This window comes from Mauremys mutica, chromosome 7, assembly GCF_020497125.1.
Source record: "Mauremys mutica isolate MM-2020 ecotype Southern chromosome 7, ASM2049712v1, whole genome shotgun sequence".
NCBI classification, from domain to species: domain Eukaryota; kingdom Metazoa; phylum Chordata; order Testudines; family Geoemydidae; genus Mauremys; species Mauremys mutica.
In genome coordinates this window covers 152,488-171,605 of record NC_059078.1, presented here as the reverse complement: position 1 = coordinate 171,605, position 19,118 = coordinate 152,488, and the positions used below count along the sequence as shown (strand labels likewise).

General features: G+C 48.4%; 1 protein-coding gene across 6 annotated transcripts in view; it reads right to left on the bottom strand.

Moving 5' to 3' along the window:
* The window catches only part of PLXNB1 (plexin B1), a 211,147-nt gene extending 193,661 nt beyond the window's left edge, over window positions 1–17,486 (bottom strand). For 4 of the 6 annotated variants that reach the window (XM_045023174.1, XM_045023178.1, XM_045023180.1 and 1 more), the window contains exon 1: window positions 17,405–17,486. The gene's annotated coding sequence lies outside the window, so the exon portion shown is untranslated. Of the gene's footprint in view, window positions 1–5,304; window positions 5,420–17,246; window positions 17,363–17,404 lie in introns of those variants that run through there. The other 2 variants (XM_045023176.1, XM_045023175.1) reach the window with 2 other exon arrangements.
* Between the last annotated feature and the right edge of the window lie 1,632 nt (window positions 17,487–19,118).

Sequence of the window (19,118 nt, the reverse complement as noted above, 5' to 3'; positions counted from 1 at the left end):
AGAGAAGTCTGTGTCCATGTCCTCATCACTCTCGTCACCGCGCTGCTGTCACCTCCTTGCCTGGTTTTGCTTTTGCAGGTTCTGGTTCTGCATATACTGCAGGATAATGTGCATGGTGTTTACAGTGCTCATAACTGCGGTGGTGATCTGAGCAGGCTCCATGCTTGCTGTGCTATGGCGTCTGCGCTGAAAAAAGGCGCGAAACGATTGTCTGCCATTGGTCTGACGGAGGGAGGGGCGACTTGTCTTACAGGGAATTAAAATCAACAAAGGGGGTGGGTTTGCATCAAGGAGAAACACACACAACTGTCACACAGAATGACCCCCTCAAATACTGAACTCAAAACCCTGGGTTTAGCAGGCCAATGCTCAAACCACTGAGCTATCCCTCCCCCCACTATTCGGGGGGAAGAGGGGAGGGGCAAATGAATACTAAACAAATCTGGTCTCTCTCTTGTTTTGATCCACTCCATCTCTCTTATACATCTTAGGCTAGCAGCAGACAATGCAGTATGACTGCAAGCCATCCTCATCTCCTGGCTGCTCGCCAGAAGACGGTGCAGTACAACTGCAGGCAGGACTGAATCTCCATGAGACGAAACTTAAAAAGAGAATGACCTGGCGCAGGACCGGCTTTAGAGCGATTCCCCCGAATCGGGCCCCGCGCCCCTAAGAGGGCCCCACAACGTCCCTAAGGACTCTACGCCGACGTGCCGCCAAAGGCACCAGCAGCCAATTAAGCTGCCGCCGAAGTCCTGCTGCTGTCTTCGTCACTCTCATTTACGTCCAGGCGCCCCGACCGACCTCACCGAGGTCGGCTAAAAAAGCACCCAGGAGACCACGACGATGGCTACCAGTCATAATGCACCAAAAGGCAATGAGCTGCTGCTGTGTAGCAATGCAGTGCCATGTTTTAGCACCCAGAAGACGTACGGTGACGGTGAGCTGAGCAGGCTCCATGCTTGCCGTGGTATGGCGTCTGCATGGGTAACCCAGGAAATAAGGCTCGAAATGATTGTCTGCAGTTGTTTTCACGGAGGGAGGGAGGGACGGACAGGGGGCCTGACGACATGTACCCAGAACCACCCGTGACAATGTTTTTGACCCATCAAGCATTGGGAGCTCAACCCAGAATTCCAATGAGCGGCAGAAACTGCAAGAACTGTGGGATAGCTACCACAGTGCAACGCTCTGGAAGTCTACGCTAGCCTCCGTACTGTGAACGCACTCCACCGAGTTAATGGTCTTAATGGTCTTGAGTGGGGACACACACAATCGACTGTATAAAATCGATTTCTAAAAACTCGACTTCTATAAATTCGACCTAATTTCGTAGCGTAGACATACCCTCATTCCTCACCATGCTTACTATTTCCAAAATGTACCAAGTCTGATCTATGGAATGGTTTTCCCCTCTTCATATCAAAAGATCAGGCTTTTTCATCACTGCTAAAAAAGGTGCATTTTTCACCTTTGGGTAACTAACATACATGAGCTATCCCAAGGTTGTTTTTAAAACACACACACACACACACACACACACACACAGTGAAGACAAGTTCCTTTAGTTTTACCATGAGGTAAACTAGATGAGGTCAGCACGAAACCCTCCACCTAGGTTGGTCTCACCTAGTTTACCCTGTGGTAAACACTAAAGTGACTTATGCCCATGTGTTTTTACTATGGGGATAGCTCACTCATCAAAACTACATTTTCAGCAGTGAAGGCAAGGCCTTAGATTCCATTATTTAAGCAAAGGGGAAACACAAAGCACCTCAACGCATTATGAGACTCATCCATTAATCACGGATGCATGTCACCACGGGTCAGTGCATTTTGCTTATAGTTTCCCAAAGGAAAGAAACTTTGTCAAATTCTGACAGGGCCATCCATTCAGTGCTATACTCCTGTACAATTTATGAGCCATTTGTGCACTGCAGTAATTGCACAAAGAACAAATACAATTGAAGGACACGGCACAAACATTGAAAAAAATCAAAATGAAAACTGCACAAATCTCTTCAATGGACATCCTTATCAAGTGTGGCAAAAATCAAAAATTAAGAGACAGCGTCCCATTAGATTACCCAATCCGCCTCCCTGCTCATTATTATAGGCAGAGCAATGCCTAAAGTTAAGGTTGTCTAACACTCCCCATTACAGAGCTCCTGTTTTCAGTTGCTTATAACTAACAAACTATCCATTCAGGCTGAAGTTTTTCCATGCTTCATTTCTGGCTCAGGTTGATTTTTTTTTTTTATTTCAGCAAACAAGTTCAGCCATTTCTCGGAACAATAATAAAGTCAAATTAATTTACAAAACCTTCATTAAGATGGAGTTAAAGTTGTTGCTGCACAACAGAGCATTCTACTACATGTGCCCTAAAATGTGGGATTTCAAAACCACCAAATCAAACATTAGGAAAAAACAACAGGATGTGTTCTGTTAAGGTGCTACTCCACACAAAACCAAACCTGACTATCAGCATTTATGCCAAAGGCTCCTCCTGGACAGATTTCAGATGTGTCCACTATCCCAGAGATTGAAGGAACCATATTATATTCTCCTTCTACAAGATTGATTGTATAGGGGTTTCTAGGCTGTGATCCCACACAGATAGCAGAAATGCTTGCAGAGGCCTCTGGGAGGACCCTCTGGATTGTACCTGAACACAACACCTTCAGATGCTGAAGCTGAAGGCCTTTCCTGATCACCCAGTGAGGTGCTGGAGCAATGTCTGCACAAGATTTCTAACCTTTGTACCACTGCTGAAAAGACTGCACAATCTGGCCCACAGACAAATTAGCCCCCCTGAAAGAAATAATAAGTAGCTTTTGGATTTGTCTACACATAAGCATTGATAAGGAACAGCTATTGCACTTTAAATTCACACCCTGCCTTAGTCCACATCAGCTTTCAAATGCAGACAAGCCATTTGTCTCAACTGATCACAAATCCTTGTTCCTGAATAACCTGATAACTCAGACTCCCCAGGGTAGTCTGCCAGCACTGGGACCAAACCAGATCATCCAAGTAAAGAAAGATATGGATTCCTTCTTCTCTGAGGAAGTTATCAACACTGCCAGGGCCTCTCAGGAAACTCAGATGACAGGCTAAACAGAAGACTGATATTAAGACAAGCTCTTCACCCACAACTGGAGGCATGCTGTCTTGAAGCCAATAGAGCAGAACTTGCCCCATCCTGGACTTGCTGGATAGCAGGGGAGAAGTGTTCCTCAGAAGAAATGGTATCTGATTGCAGGATTCATAGGAGACAAATGAAGAGCCATGGAATATATCAATCTAATCTGAAGGGCTTTTCCAGTTTACTAGGAACAGTGAGGAGAGGTCAGAGCAGCACACCAGATCTCCAACATTCACATAGGAGAATATGGCTCTCTGAAGAACTTAAGAAAGAAAATAGCTTGTCCATCATCCTCTTCCTAGCTCTGGCTCTCAGAGATATTAAGAGACAAGCCATATGAGAGAGCTGATAGGCCTATTTGTCCAAAGATATTTGCCATCTGGCAGCATCTACAAGTTGAGACAGAGGAGAAATGGGATGGGATCAAGGTCTAAGTCCAGTTCACCTTCCTCCACAAGCCTTTGGTACCTAATTAGGCAGTTGGAAACTGCAGAAGTTCACTGGAAAAGCCAATAGACAGACCCCCCCAAAAGAACAGAGGGAGTGGTTGAGAGGATAGGGCTTCATCAGGAGCTTCCTTTGAAGGGATTTGAGTGGTTGGAAGGGGAGAGACAGAAGAGAAGACAGATTGTAGAGGCTTACTGATTCCAACCTAGGACCTTCCCTACTGGGAACAACAAGCACTGGTTGGGAGCTGCTTCTTCATCTTCCTCCAAGCTTTCGTCATCTGAGCTTGTCCTCTATAGCTGATGCTGCAGCTTTATTTGGGAATGGACCAATCCTGCTGCCAGCTGAGCCAGCTCTGAGAAGTAGTGACAGTACCTGAAGGAAAGCTGCAGAGAAAGCCTGTAAGGAGGGGGTCTGGGTACAAAAAATTCCTGGCTGGGACTAGTCATCACCTGACTGACTAACATTGTTCACATGACTGGTACCTCAGATGCAGATTATACACAGAACAAGTCCAGCACAGGAGCAGAAGTGCTCACTTAGCCACCCCTCCCCACCACCACACTGACTTTACCCACAAGGACCATCTCTAAAAACAACAGGGTAGTTTGATTTCCATGCCCACTTAGTGCTTACCCCATCTCATGACACTGCCAAGATGCCAGCAAGTGCCAGCTGTGACGTTTCATCAAGCAGATAATGGGTTGACTAGGAAATGGTTCAACACTTCACCCGAACTCATTTTGTGCAAGCCAGACTATTTGGACTAATAAGTGAAGGAAAAGGCAATTTCAGCAATCCTCTGAGCCACATAGTCCATCTGGATTTATGAGAATTTAATTTCAGGCATCACATAGAAGGCCACATTGTGCTACCCAATGCAAATGACAAGGTAATACCTGGATAGCAAGCCAGCTAGGAACAGAATTTGCCTTTTGAAGTCATGAAACAGGAAAGCAGCGAAGCCAGAAAAGTGGATGGGATCTAGGAGCCAAACTCCCTTTATAGCCAATTATGTGGAAAACTGATTGAAGGGTTAACTGCTGACAGTTTGTACCCACCTCACTTGAGAGAGTTATGCCAGTAATTTTAATCTTACTGTTATTTTTAAGTTAATCGTATTAACATAACATTTCCTCTAACGTGTGAAAAGAATTAAGAGAATGTTCATATATGAACATCACTATGTTACATGCTTTCTGATCAAATTCCAATTCTGAACAAGTCCCCACTCCAATTCAGCCCCACACTCACAACTGAACATAGTCTGATTATACATTGCACCAGCCAGTGTAATGTATAATCAGGCCACAGCACATTCACCAAGATACCTACTCTACCTAAAGCCCAATTCTTTCTACCCCATCCCCACTCAGGGATTCTTCAAGTCACTTCTAATCCCTCAGGGTGGCGTCTGCAAAGCCAAACAATCATAAGTGCTGACTCCGTGGGTGCTCCAGGGTTTAGCACCTGCCGGCAGCCAAGCTCCCTCCCTCTCTTCTACCTAGTGGAAAACGCGGGGCAGGGGTAGGGCCTTGGGTGAAAGGGTGGAGTGGGAGCGGGGCCTGAAAGGAGCAGGGGCAGGAAGTGGCAGGGCAGGGGTGGGGGCTTGGATGAAGAGGTGGAATGGGGGTGGGCCGAGCACCTCCAGGGTAGAGAGGAAGTCGGCACCTATGCACACAATCCCATGCTTAATTTGAAGTTTTGAATACCTTGAGGACAGTGATCTTAATTCTGCTCCACCCCCGTCAGCCTTAGAATGCAAGACAGCCTAACAGCAGCTCACATTGAGTTCCTAGATTCTTTCTGGATCAGTGTTAGTGTCAGAGGACCCCACCATCATCTGGCAATGTAAAAAATGCATCATTAATTTAAGGCCCACTGATTTGAGTCTAACATGTGAGACAGGACACAGGATACCTGTGACTTCAGCTCTGTTCAAAAACTCAGAACACAAATGTGCACAGCAGACAAGCCAACTTTACAGAATAGAATGCTCACATTAGCTGTAGTGATGGCATCAAATGTTCTCACACATTCTGGATAATGATTCCACTCTCTATTATTGCTACACTTTAGATTCTGCTCCCGGCACCAATTCTACACCAGGCCCACTCCCCCTGTGAGGTAAAGTAGTGACAACAGCTAGTTTACAATTAGAGATTCAAGGAATATCTCTAATTGCATGGATGTAACACATGTAACACCTATTCAGGGCGGCTCCAAAGCATTTGCTGTGTCTTGAATGAGAAAAATGCATTCAGAGTAGAACTGAAGAAAGGATACAAGCACTTAGCCCTTGTCTACACTACGAGTTTAGGTCGAATTTAGCAGCGTTAGATCGATTTAACCTGCACCCGTCCACACGACGAAGCCATTTGTGTCGACTTAAAGGGTTCTTAAAATCGATTTCTGTACTCCTCCCCGATGAGGGAATTAGTGCTGAAATCGACCCTGCTGGTTCAACTTTGGGGTAGTGTGGACGCAATTCGACGGTACTGGCCTCCGGGAGCTATCCCAGAGTGCTCCATTGTGACTGCTCTGGACAGCACTCTCAACTCAGATGCACTGGCCAGGTAAACAGGAAAAGCCCCGCAAACTTTTGAATTTCATTTCCTGTTTGGCCAGCGTAGCGAGCTGATCAGCACAGGTGACCATGCAGAGCTCATCAGCACAGGTGACCATGGAGACCCAGAATCGCAAAAGAGCTCTAGCATGGACCAAACGGGAGGTACTGCATCTGATCGCTGTATGGGGAGACAGATCCGTGCTATCCAAACTCCGTTCCAAAAGACAAAATGCCAGAATATTTGAAAAAATCTCCAAGGGCATGAAGGACAGAGGTTATAACAGGGACCCGCAGCAGTGCTGCATGAAGCTTACCAAAGAACCAGAGAGGCAAATGGCCGCTCCTGGTCAGGGCCCCAGACATGCCACTTCTATGATGAGCTGCAGGACATTCTAGGGGGTACCCCTACAACTACCTGTGCTTTCCTCCTCCCACACCCCTCCTGGGATATGCTGGCAATTATCCCCCCATTTGTGTGACGAATTAATAAAGAATGTATGAATTTGAAACAGCAATGACTTTATTGCCTCTGCAAGCGGAGATCAAAGGAGGGGAGGGAGGTTGGCTTGCTTACCGGGAAGCAGAGTGAACCAAGCAGGTGGGTGTTCAGCAAGGAGAAACAAACAGAACTTTCACACCACAGCATGGCCAGTCATGAAACTGGTTTTCAAAGCTTCACAGCAGGGCACGCTGTGCATCAGAGCTCTTCTAATCGCCCGGGTGTCTGGCTGCGCGTAATCAGCGGTTTACTTAGTCAATCATGAAATTTGGATTCTGCAGAAGGCAATTTTATTAGGACAACTTTTTCTTTTTAGCTAGGCAGCAGCGTATCAGAGCACAAGGAGCTGGCTGCTAGGGTTAATTTTATCATTGAAAATTTTAGAAAAATGCACCAGGAAATAGTGGCAAAAATGGCAAGTCATAAAAACTATAACAAACACCATGTGCAGGCAATGTTTTAAACCCAAGATAACCTTTATTTATCTACTTTTAGCAAAGAGTCCCTCCCCGGGGAGGGGGGGGGACACCAGAAAATGGCCTAAGAAGCAACAAAATCAAAGGTATTCATGCAAAGCTACTTTAGGATGAGAATTTAAACACACAGAAGTCAGCCAATGTCAAAGCTGGGTAACATGGCTGTAGGAGCCTTAAACCGAGCCACCTGTTAATAGTATGTTTAATTCCTGTTTTAATGTGCTCTCCCCAGAGCAGGTGTAGCAGTTCTAAGACATAGGACAGATGTTGGTAAATTGGGGTCACAGAAATAACTTCCTCTCCTTGCCTCCAAAAGTTAAGAATTGAAAAGGATTGTGGAGATCAGAGAATGAGGAAGGAGAGAAAACAGGAGAAATGAATGGAGTGGGGAAGGTGGGGTATATCGACGAGCTTCTCCCATCGACCTAGTAGTGTCTTCACTGAAGCAGTTCAGCTGCACTGCTGCAACTTTTTAAGAGTTGCCCCTATATACTGTAATCAAGTGACCTCTAAATCTCCCTTTTGATAAGCTAAACAGATTGATCACCCTAAGTCTCTCACTCTGAGGGTATGTCTCCACTTAAAATGCTACAGTGGCACAGCAGCGCTTCTCCCATTGATGTAAGTAATCCACCTCCCAGAGAGGCAGTAGCTAAGTTGAGGGAAGAATTCTTACATTGACCTAGTGCTGTCCACATTTGAGGGTTAGGCTGATATAGCTATGTCTCTCAGCGATGTGGATTCTTCACACCCCTGAGCCGTAATCCCTCTTATTTTTTATGTCCATCTGTGGAATGAATTTTGTTATGTGCACCAATATAGAGGTGATGTGCGACACACCACCTTCATATTGGTGCACATAACAAAACTCATGTGGTGTGGGTGGGGTTGAGGGGTTTGGAGTGTGGGAGGGGGCTCAGGCACAGAGTTGGGGTGTGGGGGGAAGGAGGGTGAGGGCTCTAGCTGGGGTTGCGAGCTCTGGGATGGGGCTGGGGAGTTTGGGGTGCAGGAGGGGGCTCAGGCCTGGGGCAGAGGGTTGGGTGGGAGAGAATGAGGGCTCCAGCTAGGGGTGAAGGCCCTGGGGTGGGGCTGGGGATGAGGGGTTTGGGGGGTGTAGGCTGCCCCAGGGCTGCAGGCTACCCAAGGGCTGCAGTGGGGAGAGAGGACTTCCCCCCAGCCATCTCTTGTTGCTGCAGCTCAGGGCAGGGGAAGAGGCGCCTTTCCCCCGGACGCAGCAGCTTCACGCTGGGGCCAGTGGGGAGAGGCATCTCTCCCTGCCGCAGCCCTGAGCGGGGCTTAATAGGCCGCAGTGCAGCTTACAGGGAACTTAACCCCTGAGAGACGTAGCTATACCAATGTAAGTTTCTAGGATTGACTACGCCTAAGGCATTTTCTTCAGCCCTTTCATCTTTTTTGTGGCTCTTTTCTGTACACAATTACATCTTTCAACATCCTTTAAGAATGTGGACACCAGAACTGGATGCTGTATTCCAGCATAAGTCTCGCCAATGCTGTATACAGAGGCAAAATCATCTCTCTACTTACTACTCCCCTTTTTACACATCCAAGGATTGCATTAGCCACTTTTGCCACAGGTGCTCATGTTCAGTTCCTTGTACTCTATGATCCCTACAAGACTTTTCAGAGTCACTGCTTTCCATGACACAGTACTCCATTCTGTAGGTATGGCATGCACTGTTTGTTCCTAGATGTCTAACCTAGAACTTGACAGTATTAAAATTTATTTTGTTTGAATAGGCCTAGTTTAACAAGTGAGCAAGATTACTCTGCATGACTGCCCTATGTTATTACTTACCACTCCACCAATCTTTGTGTCATCCACAAATTTTCATCAGCCGTGATCTTATATTTACTTCTAGATTCATATTTTAAGGCCAGAAGGGACCACTGTGATCATCTTGTCTGACACCCTGTCTAACACAGGCCCATAGAACATGAGATCCACTGATGAAAATTTTGAATAGCAGCAGACCTAGCATTGAGCCCTGCAAAACCCCACTAGAAGCACCACCATTCAATGACGATTCCTTGTTGACACAGGCGCCGACTCGGTGGGTGCTCTGGGGCTGGAGCACCCACGGAAAAAAAAACAGTGGGTGGGACAGCGCCTCCCCCGCTCCCTAGTGCCTCCGGTGATCAGTGCCTCCTGCCCGCCGATGATCAGCTGTTCCACGACGCTGGTGGAGGGAGAAGTGGAGGCGGCGGGATGGGGCAGGGACCTGGGGAAGCATAGCCACTGGTGGGCCTGGGTTGACCACAGCCCACCCTCAGGACCAGAGCCCCCCAAATCTGCAGGCTGGGACTCCCAACCCTGGCTTTGTGTCTGTCTGCCCATCCGCGTCGATCTCCTGCCGGCACCACATGCTGCTACCCTGTCTCCAGTCCCGTGCCTGGAGTGTGCCTCATGGGGGCAGGTCTGGGCAGAGCTAGAGCTGGAGCCGGAGACCAGGGCAGCAACGTGTAACGCTGTCACGAGAGGAATGCAGCCCGTCGCCAAGCTGGGGTTGGGAGGGGTGGGCAGTGCTCAAGACCCGGTGGCGCTCCCCTCCGCCCCATGGGCACGCTCTGCAGCTTGTGTGCCCCGGGCAGCCTCATCTTCGGGTGCCTGCTGAGCGGTAAGGGTCGGTTGGAGGGAGGCAGAGTGGGGGCAGGGTCTGAGGTGAACTGTGGGCGGGAAGACGTGGGGCAGGGGTGGGGATTTGGAGGAAGGGGGGGAGTGAGGGCAGGGCCTAGGGCAGAGTGTGGGTCAAGCACCACCCAGCAACTCGGCGCTTATGCTTGTCAACAACTACATTTGAGATTAGACAGACAGTTTTTAATACATTTAACATGTGCATTATTTATACAGTATACTACTGATTTGGAATGTCACAGGGTCAAACACCTTACAAAAGTCTGTTACATCCATGCAGTTACCTTTTCAAACTTGTAATCTCAAAGAAGTAAATCAGGTTTAAAAAAACCAGTTTTCCAGAAAACTATGTAGACTAACATTCATTACCTTCCCATCCTTTAATTCTTTATCAGCTGAATGCTGCATCAGCTTTTCCGTTATTTTGCCCAGATTTAATGTCAGGCTAAGCAGCCTATAGTTACCTGGGTCATCCCACTTCCTTTTTGAATACTTGCACAACATTGGTACTCTTTCAGTCTTCTGGAAATTTCCTGCCATTGCAAGATGTATTAAAAGTTATCACTGGTACAGATACTTCTTTTAGGATTCTTGGGTCAATTTAAATCAGCAGGCCTGGATAACATTTATCCCTTGTAGATATTGTTTAACATCATCCTTTATTATTAAGAGACCAGAAAGTACTTGCTCATCCACAAGTGAAGTACGTACATCATCCAGCATCTTTCCAAACACAGAACAAATATTCAATAAACATTTCTGCATTTTCTTCATCATTATCATCAATTTCACCATCCTCATTTAGTAAAGGTCCTATACCATTGCTAGAATTTATTGTCTTCTTAATACACTTAAACTCTTTGTTGTTCTTTGCCTTACCAGGCATAATTTTTCCCTGATATTTTTAGCTTCCCTTATCAGTTTTCTACACTTCATAACTTCTAATTTATATCAACTGATATCTGTTCTCCTTTTTCCTATTTGCTCCTTTTTTTTCCCCCCTAATTACTACCAGGATGTTCTAATTACTACCACTCAACCGGGATGGGCTTTTAGCCAAAGTTGTCCTCTCTCTTGATTGTGGAATTGTAGCTTTTTGTCCATCTAATAAAATCATCTTTAAGAACTCCCAATCTTTCACATTTTTCTGTCTAAATTTTTCCTTCAGCTTTGGGAAAGTAACCCTTTTGAAAAACCAAGTATACAGATTACTGGTTTGGCTCTTCCTCTGTTTGGCACTTTGAATGTAACTACGCCATGATCTTGTCCCTAGGCAGACACCAACTTCCAGTCCAGTGACTCATTCATCTTTATCAGCCACAGTGAGGTACGAAATAGGATTACCTCATGTTAGATTCAATACCTTTTGAATTAGAAAGTTACCTAAAAGTTTCAGAAACTTATCATGTTTTACTACTGGCTGTATGAAACTTCCAGCATATGTCTCCCAAATTGAAGTTTCCCATAATACCAATTTCTTTCTACACATTACATACAGGTGTTTAATTACAAACTCATCCTGTTCTCTGATTTGATTTTGTGGTGTGTAACAGACCCTCACCAGCCTGTACTTTGTCAGTCAGCACATCCATATGCATTCAAAAAACTTTGTGGTTCTGAATTATCAATAATTTTAAATCAGGTAATGATGTCTTTCGTGTATGATGCCACCGCCACCACACACCTCTCACTCATTCTGTCCTTCTCAGGATTTTACATTCCAGTCATGTAAATCCTCCCACCAGGTTTCTGCAATGCCAATTATATGAAGTTTTTTCTCATCAATAAGAACGTCCAGCTCCTCTTGCTAGGTGTCCAGATTCCTAGCAGTGGTATATAAACAACAAACATTTCTTCTCTTCACTCACATTCTTTGATTGAGTCGAAGTTTATACCATATTAGGCCTCCTTAGCACCCTCCCCTTTGTGTTGTTAGTTTAAAACCCTTCTGGCTGCTCTAGCTTGTCTTCAATGAAGAAGAATAGCCCCCACTACCTGGAAGATATAGGCCATCCCAGTAATACACTGGGATTTGGTCCAATGTTCCACAAAACCAGATCCTTCAACTTCACACCAGACATACTACCAATGATTCATCCACTATATTTTTTTCTAGAAATATAAGGGATTGAGATTAGGAGAATGAAGAGCCTAAGGGGAGGAAGATTACAGTCACAGCAGACAGACAAGTTTAACAATGCACGTCCAAAGAGAGAAAATGATGACTCCTCCTTCCCTGGGAAAGTTTCCTACTTCCCACTGCTGAGTGGTTTTCAAAACATAAGGCTGGGACTGTCTTCTTACGGCTTTGTACAGCACCCAGCACAAAAACCTTCAGCGTGATTGAAGTCTCCGAGCAATAATATAAGTGAATAATGACCTCTAACTCACCCCATCCTGAGCCAGATTTTCCACTACTGACCTACTCCTTATATGCCCAGACCATCAGCTAGTTCCCACTCTGCCCACAAATATGTTCCTACCCAATTCACCTGGCTCCTGGACTGCTTGCAAAGTTGAGAACCAGTAACAAAGAGGAGTGTGGTGCAAAAAGCACAGGCCAGGAGAACACAAAGTGAAATCCAATATTAGTGAATCCTTCATGGCTCCTGGGGAAGAAAACTAAAACCAGAAGAGGCAGTTTCCAGCTACAAGAGAACAGACTGGTTTCCAGGTGCTAAAGAGTTAACTGAAGGGAAATGGATCTGAACCATGTTTAGGAAGTCCCATCTCAGATGTCATTTTTTTTAAATCTGAGACTCTTTGCTCCCCAATCAAGAGGAGTCAAGGCAGACAGAAATCCTTTAGAACAGTGTTTTTCAACGGAGCCCTGTGGTCAACAGACCCCTGGGGGTCCACAGACCACGTCTAGGATTTCCAAAGGGGTCGAACACCTCCATTTGAAATTTTTTAGGGGTCCGCAAATTAAAAAAGGTAGAAAACCACTGCTTTAGAACAGGAGGCACAACCTTCCCTGAGGCGCCCTGCAAAACACACACCAGGTACAACTAAAACCAGCAGAAATATTACTACAAGTGTGTTCCAGCTTCTAGGACTCTATAAAGCACTCCTCTTGACTGCAGCTAGAAGGCACTTAACACAAAATCATTATCACAACTACACATCACCCAGGACCCACTGGCTATCTGGAAGGAAAACAGTCTGAACTGAAAATAGTGTTTCCATCTCTATAGTGACCTGTGCAGAACTGATCCAGGCGACAAGCATAAGCCCCCCTCTTCACTCTCCACCCTAGGGGCTGGGTCAGATGAAGTATTTAAGCAGCAGCTGTTACCATGAGACCTAGAGGATAAATCTGTGCCCATCCCCCACTTCACTGCTCATTCACCTCCAGCCCGACAACAGAAACAAAGCCAGATTCTTTTCTTCTTTTGCTTTCCCTCCATTAGCCAGCCGGGTAGCTCAACACTCATCTCCTGGGAAAGTAACAAGCAGACACCATAATCGGCTTCCAGCTACTACAACACAAACTCCACGTAATAACACAAGGGGCCCATCTACACAACAAACAAAAATGAGCCAGGGACCCAATTACACTGTGGTTCCCTGCTTGCAGATAGAGTTAAAGTCGTGGGAAGGGAACTGGAATGCAGTCTTTGATTCTCTTCTCTTTATTCAGGAGCTCCTCCTCCACACCACCAAGCAGCTCGGCACCCTTTAAATGGCACAGACCCTTCCTGAAGAGCCGATTGCTAGGCCTACTGTGCCACATCTGACTCTGCAAAATTACCACCACCGGCTTAAGTCATTTAGACAAAAAATACCATTCCCTATCCCCACCCAAAAAAAAAAAAAAAGGTAGTTTCTAGGCTTCTTAACACTTCAGCAGGTTCTGACTGCTGAATGACTCCCAAGTTAAAAAAAAGGCAAATCTCACAACAATCTAAGAAGAGAGCACTAAAAAACTGCCAAATTTCCACTTTCTTTGGATTTTTACGGATCTCAATTCCTTGATAAAAATTAGCTTCATTTCTGACAAATACTTGGCTGTGAATGAAAGTGAAAGACCAGCTCAGTACAACATAAATGGAGTTCAGAGATTCTATTAACAGCCTTCTCTCTGTTCCAGCTTTCAAACCACAAATATTTTTCTGTCTCCTGTTCTGAAACATGGGGGAAGGGTGTCATAGGGAGAACAACAGTTTACTAGGTAGGTATATATTTAGGTGCCCAGTGTAGTAAACCAACTTCACCACCAAACACACCTGAGAGTTCTAGAACTTTGTTATTTAGCTAAGGAATTAGTTACTTCTGACTTCCAGTGAATAAAGACACTAGTTTCCAGCCCAGATCGGCCTCACTCCATAACTGATATTTTGCAGTACATCAAAGGCAGGTAGCCATAAACTCTGAGGCCTGGTCTACACTACGCATTTAAACCGAATTTAGCAGCATTAAACCGATTTAACCCTGCACCCGTCCACACAATGAGGCCCTTTATATCGATATAAAGGGCTCTTTAAACCGATTTCTGTACTCCTCCCCGACGAGAGTAGCGCTGAAATCGGTATTGCCATGTCGGATTAGGGTTAGTGTGGCCACAAATCGACAGTATTGGCCTCCGGGCGGTATCCCACAGTGCACCATTGTGACCGCTCTGGAAAGCAATCTGAACTCGGATGCACTGGCCAGGTAGACAGGAAAAGCCCCGCGAACTTTTGAATTTCATTTCCTGCTTGCCCAGCGTGGAGCTCTAATCAGCATGGGTGGCGATGCAGTCCCAAATCCAAAAAGAGCTCCAGCATGGACCGTACGAAAGATACTGGATCTGATCGCTGTATGGGGAGACAAATCTGTTCTATCAGAGCTCCGTTACAGAAGACGAAATGACAAAGCATTTGAAAAAATCTCCAGGCTATGATAGACAGAGGCCACAGCAGGGACTCAGCACAGTGCTGCGTGAGAAGCGTAACGGAAAGTCAAAGAATCAAATGGACGCTCATGGAGGGAGGGAGGTGTACTGAGGACTCCAGCTATCCCACAGTCCCCGCAGTCTCCGAAAAGCATTTGCATTCTTGGCTGAGCTCCAAACGCCTGAAGGGTTAAAAACATTTTCCCGGGTGTTTCAGGGTGTATGTCATCAATTTACACCCTCCCGCCCCCCCCCCGAAGGAAAAAGGAAAAAAAATCGTTTCTTGCCTTTTTTCAATGTCACCCTATGTCTACTGCATGCTGCTAGTAGACGGGGTGCTGCAGCACTGAACACCAGCATCCCCTTCCCGGTGGCAGACGGTATAATATGACTGCTATCCATCAGCAGCAGCAGCCCGTGAGTGCTCCTGGCTGGCCTCGGTGAGTTCGGCCGGGGGCGCCTGGGTAAAAATAGGAATGACTCCCGGTCATTCCCAGCAGATGGTACAAAAGGATTGGTAACCATCCTCATCCTAACAACTGGGGGCTGAGCTCCATCAGCCCCCCCCATTTCATGTCTAAAGAAAAAATTCTGTACTGCCTGGACTATCATAGCAGCTGGAGGCTGCCTCCCCCTCATTTTCTCTCACTAAAAGTCAGTGTTTCTTATTCCTGCATTCTTTATTACTTCATCACACAAATGGGGGGACACTGCCATGGTAGCCCAGGAGGGTTGGGGAGGAGGGAAGTAACGGGTGGGGTTGTTGCAGGGGCACCCCCTAGAATGGCATGCAGCTCATCATCATTTCTGCGGGATCTCTGGGGCTCTGACACGGAGCGGCTGTGCTCTCTGGTTCTCTAGTACATTTGCCCCATATTCTAGGCAGGACTGACTCTATTTTTAGACAAAACAGAAAGAAGGGAATGACCCAGGGAGTCATTCCCATTTTTGTCCATGCGCCCCCGGCCGACCTCAGCGAGGCCAGCCAGGAGCACCCATGACAGCAGCAGACGGTACAAAAGGATTGATAACCGTCATCGCCAATTTCCAAATGCAAACGGTGCAAAATGACTGATAACCATCATCTCATTGCCAATTTACAATGGCAGACGGTGCAATAGGGATGGTAATCATCTCTGCTACCTTGCAAAGGCAAATGAATGCTGCTGTGTAGCACTGCAGTACCGCCTCTGTCAGCAGCATCCAGTACACATACGGTGACAGTGACAAAAGGCAAAACAGGCTCCATGGTTGCCATGCTATGGCGTCTGCCAGGACAATCCAGGTGAAAAAGGGCGCAAAATCATTGTCTGCCGTTGCTTTCACGGAGGAAGGATTGAGTGACGACATTTACCCAGAATCACCCGTGACACTGTTTTTGCCCCATCATGCATTGGGATCTCAACCCAGAATTCCAATGGGCAGGGGAGACTGCGGGAACTATGGGATAGCTACCCACAGTGCAATGCTCCGGAAATCAACGCTAGCCTCAGTACATGGACGCACACCGCCAAATTAATGTGCTTAGTGTGGCCGCGTGCACTCGACTTTATACAATCTGTTTTAAAAAACCGGTTTCTGTAAAATCAGAATAATCCCGTAGTGTAGACATACCCTGAGATAAGACTAAAATGAGCTCCCTTAAAACTTGTGTGGCGAACTCCAGCCCCCTCCAAGATGATCTGAGATAGTTTATGAGAGACCCCATCCACACAATAAGGGTATAAGATACCCTCCACCACACTTCTCTCTAGGATCAATTGCAGCATAAACCGGAGTTGAGTCAAATCCTGGTAACTAGATTCAAACCCTTCTCTTTTCTGCTAGAATTAAGATAACACATTTCTGCTTCATTTTAAAATATCATTTTAATTCATTACACTGTATGCCTCCTTGCCAAACCCTCACCATCTCACCCGTGGTTAATTAGTGCCAGGGCTTGCCAGGGCTGAGCCCTGCACCTCTAGGCTTGGCAGTTCATAGCCCTGGCACCTCTGGGCTTGCTACGTCAATTATGAAAGTCAAAAAATTGCTTGAGCCCAGGGCACCTCTTTCATTACAAATTAAGCACTGCATCGGCATCCAGCTCCTTGTGCCATGCAAGTTCTTAGACATTCAGCTCCAGACCCAGAAGTTTCCCTCACCATCTGCAATCCAAGGCAGAGTCATCCAGGAGCTGGGAGAGCTCCCTTCAACCCCCAAATCTATCCAAGGCATAGATACCTGGGGGGGCTGGGGAGAGGCACAAGGGAATAGTACTTCGGCGGTAATGTCGAGGGCAGCAGGTGGGGGTGAGGTGCTGTGATCCGGGCGGGGGCTGACTGTCGGCACCTCTCTCCAGTGACTTGCTAGGTAACGGGGCCATGTATCCGAGCATCTCCCGCATTCAAGGCCCAGAAGACCGGCGGGTGAGAGTCCTGCCGGGAGATGCATCCGCCTCAGCCCTTCCCCGGGCCAGGCAGCTCTGGCCGACTCCCCTCGGGGGCCCTGGCGCCGTTCCGCAGCTCGTGAGCCACGCGAGGCAGGTGCCAGGGCCCGTCCGTCCCACCGGGCTGGGCACAGCGCGCGCCAGCGGGTAACGAACCTTCGTCCATAGGGCGCAGGGGCGCGTGTCGCGCGCTCGCCGGCCGCCTGGGCACGACGCCGGGACCCCCGCGGGGGAGGGACGCGGGGCAGCAGCCAGCGGCGCCCAGGCGGGGACCCCTTGTCACGCCGGGCCACGCGCAAGCAGCCGCTCCTTACCTGGCCACCCGCTGTGACGAACAGCGGAACTCGACCCAGCTCCCCCCGGCGGCGGCTCGCGCCCCCGAACCGAACCGCTCCGCGGGCAGTGGACTCTAAGCCCCGCCCCCAGGAGCCTAACGCCGCATCCCCACCCATTCCAGCCAACCACAGTACGAGCCCCACTTCGACCCCGCCCCTTCCTCTGAGACCCGCCTCCGAGCGTCGCACGCTACCAGTAGCCGGCTCACTGGGACAGACGACTCCTCCTCCAAGCCTGGCCCCGCCCCCGGATTCCCACGTGGCTCCAGTGTTGAGTAACTCGTTCACGTCTTACAGAACAGAGAGAAGATCTGATTGGCTCCTGAGTGTCCAATGGAAGGGATACGGATGGGAGGAGTGACGCCACAGGGGAGGCCTGGAGAGATATGGGGCGAGGAGGCTACGGGGGCCAGCAGGGATGGGGGGAGAGGGAGGTCATGGGGGGCAGATTGATGGGGCGAGGAGGCTACGGGGGCCAGCAGGGATGGGGGGAGAGGGAGGTCATGGGGGGCAGATTGATGGGGGGAGGCCATGGGGCCAGCAGGGATCGGGGGAGAGGGAGGCCATGGGGGGCAGATGGATGAGGGGAGGCCATGGGGCCAGCAGGGATGGGGGGAGAGGGAGGCCATGGGGGGCAGAGGGATGGGGGGAGACGGGGGCCAGCAGGGATGGGGGGAGAGGGAGGTCATGGGGGGCAGATGGATGGGGGGAGGCCATGGGGCCAGCAGGGATGGGGGGAGAGGGAGGCCTTGGCGGGCAGAGGGATGGGGGGAGGCCAGCAGAGATGGGGGGAGAGGGAGGCTATTGCGGGCAGATGGATGAGGGGAGGCCATGGGGCCAGCAGGGATGGGGGGAGAGGGAGGCCATGGGGGGCAGATTGATGGGGGGAGAAGGGCCTAGAGGGAGAGGGAGGCCATGGCAGGCAGATGGATGGGGGGAGGCCATGGGGCCAGCAGGGATGGGGGGAGAGGGAGGCCGTGGCGGGCAGATGGATGAGGGGAGGCCATGGGGCCAGCAGGGATGGGGGGGAGAGGGATGGGGGGGAGGCTGTGGGGCCAGCAGGGATGGGGGGAGGGAGGCCATGGGGATGGAGGAGGAGGAGGCCAAAAAAAAAATAGCACACTACCACCACCATGCAAACCCACGGCAACCCCAACTGCAAGGCAATTCCAGAACCCCCCCTTTAACAGACACTTACAGCATCTAGAGAAGTAACACATATAGCTAAGATTGATAACATCACTTTCTTACTTAAACTGCAGAGGTGGAAACACTGCAGCATCTTTAGCTGGACACAGAAACTTTAACATTAGATATCGCAATGTATTGTGAAAATAATGCAAATATTTAGACCCATGTAGAAACACCCAGCAGATTAAATTATTTTTCTGGCAACTGGCAAATTCATAAAAAACCTAGCAAGGCCAGGCAGGACGGAGGGAAGTCATGGGAGGACAGAGGTATTCAGGGGAGGAATATGGGGGAGGGAAGGAGGTAATGGGGGACAGAGGCAGCCCATGAGTGGCAGCAGAGATAGACAGGAGGGAGATCCTGGGGGCAGATGGATATGGGGGAGGGAAGGAAGCGGGGGGGGAAGGCAGATATGGGGGGCAGCAGAGATATGGGGGAGGGAAGGAGGCCGGGGGGCAGGTAGAGGAATGGGAAGGAGGCTATGGGGGACAGGGATACGGGG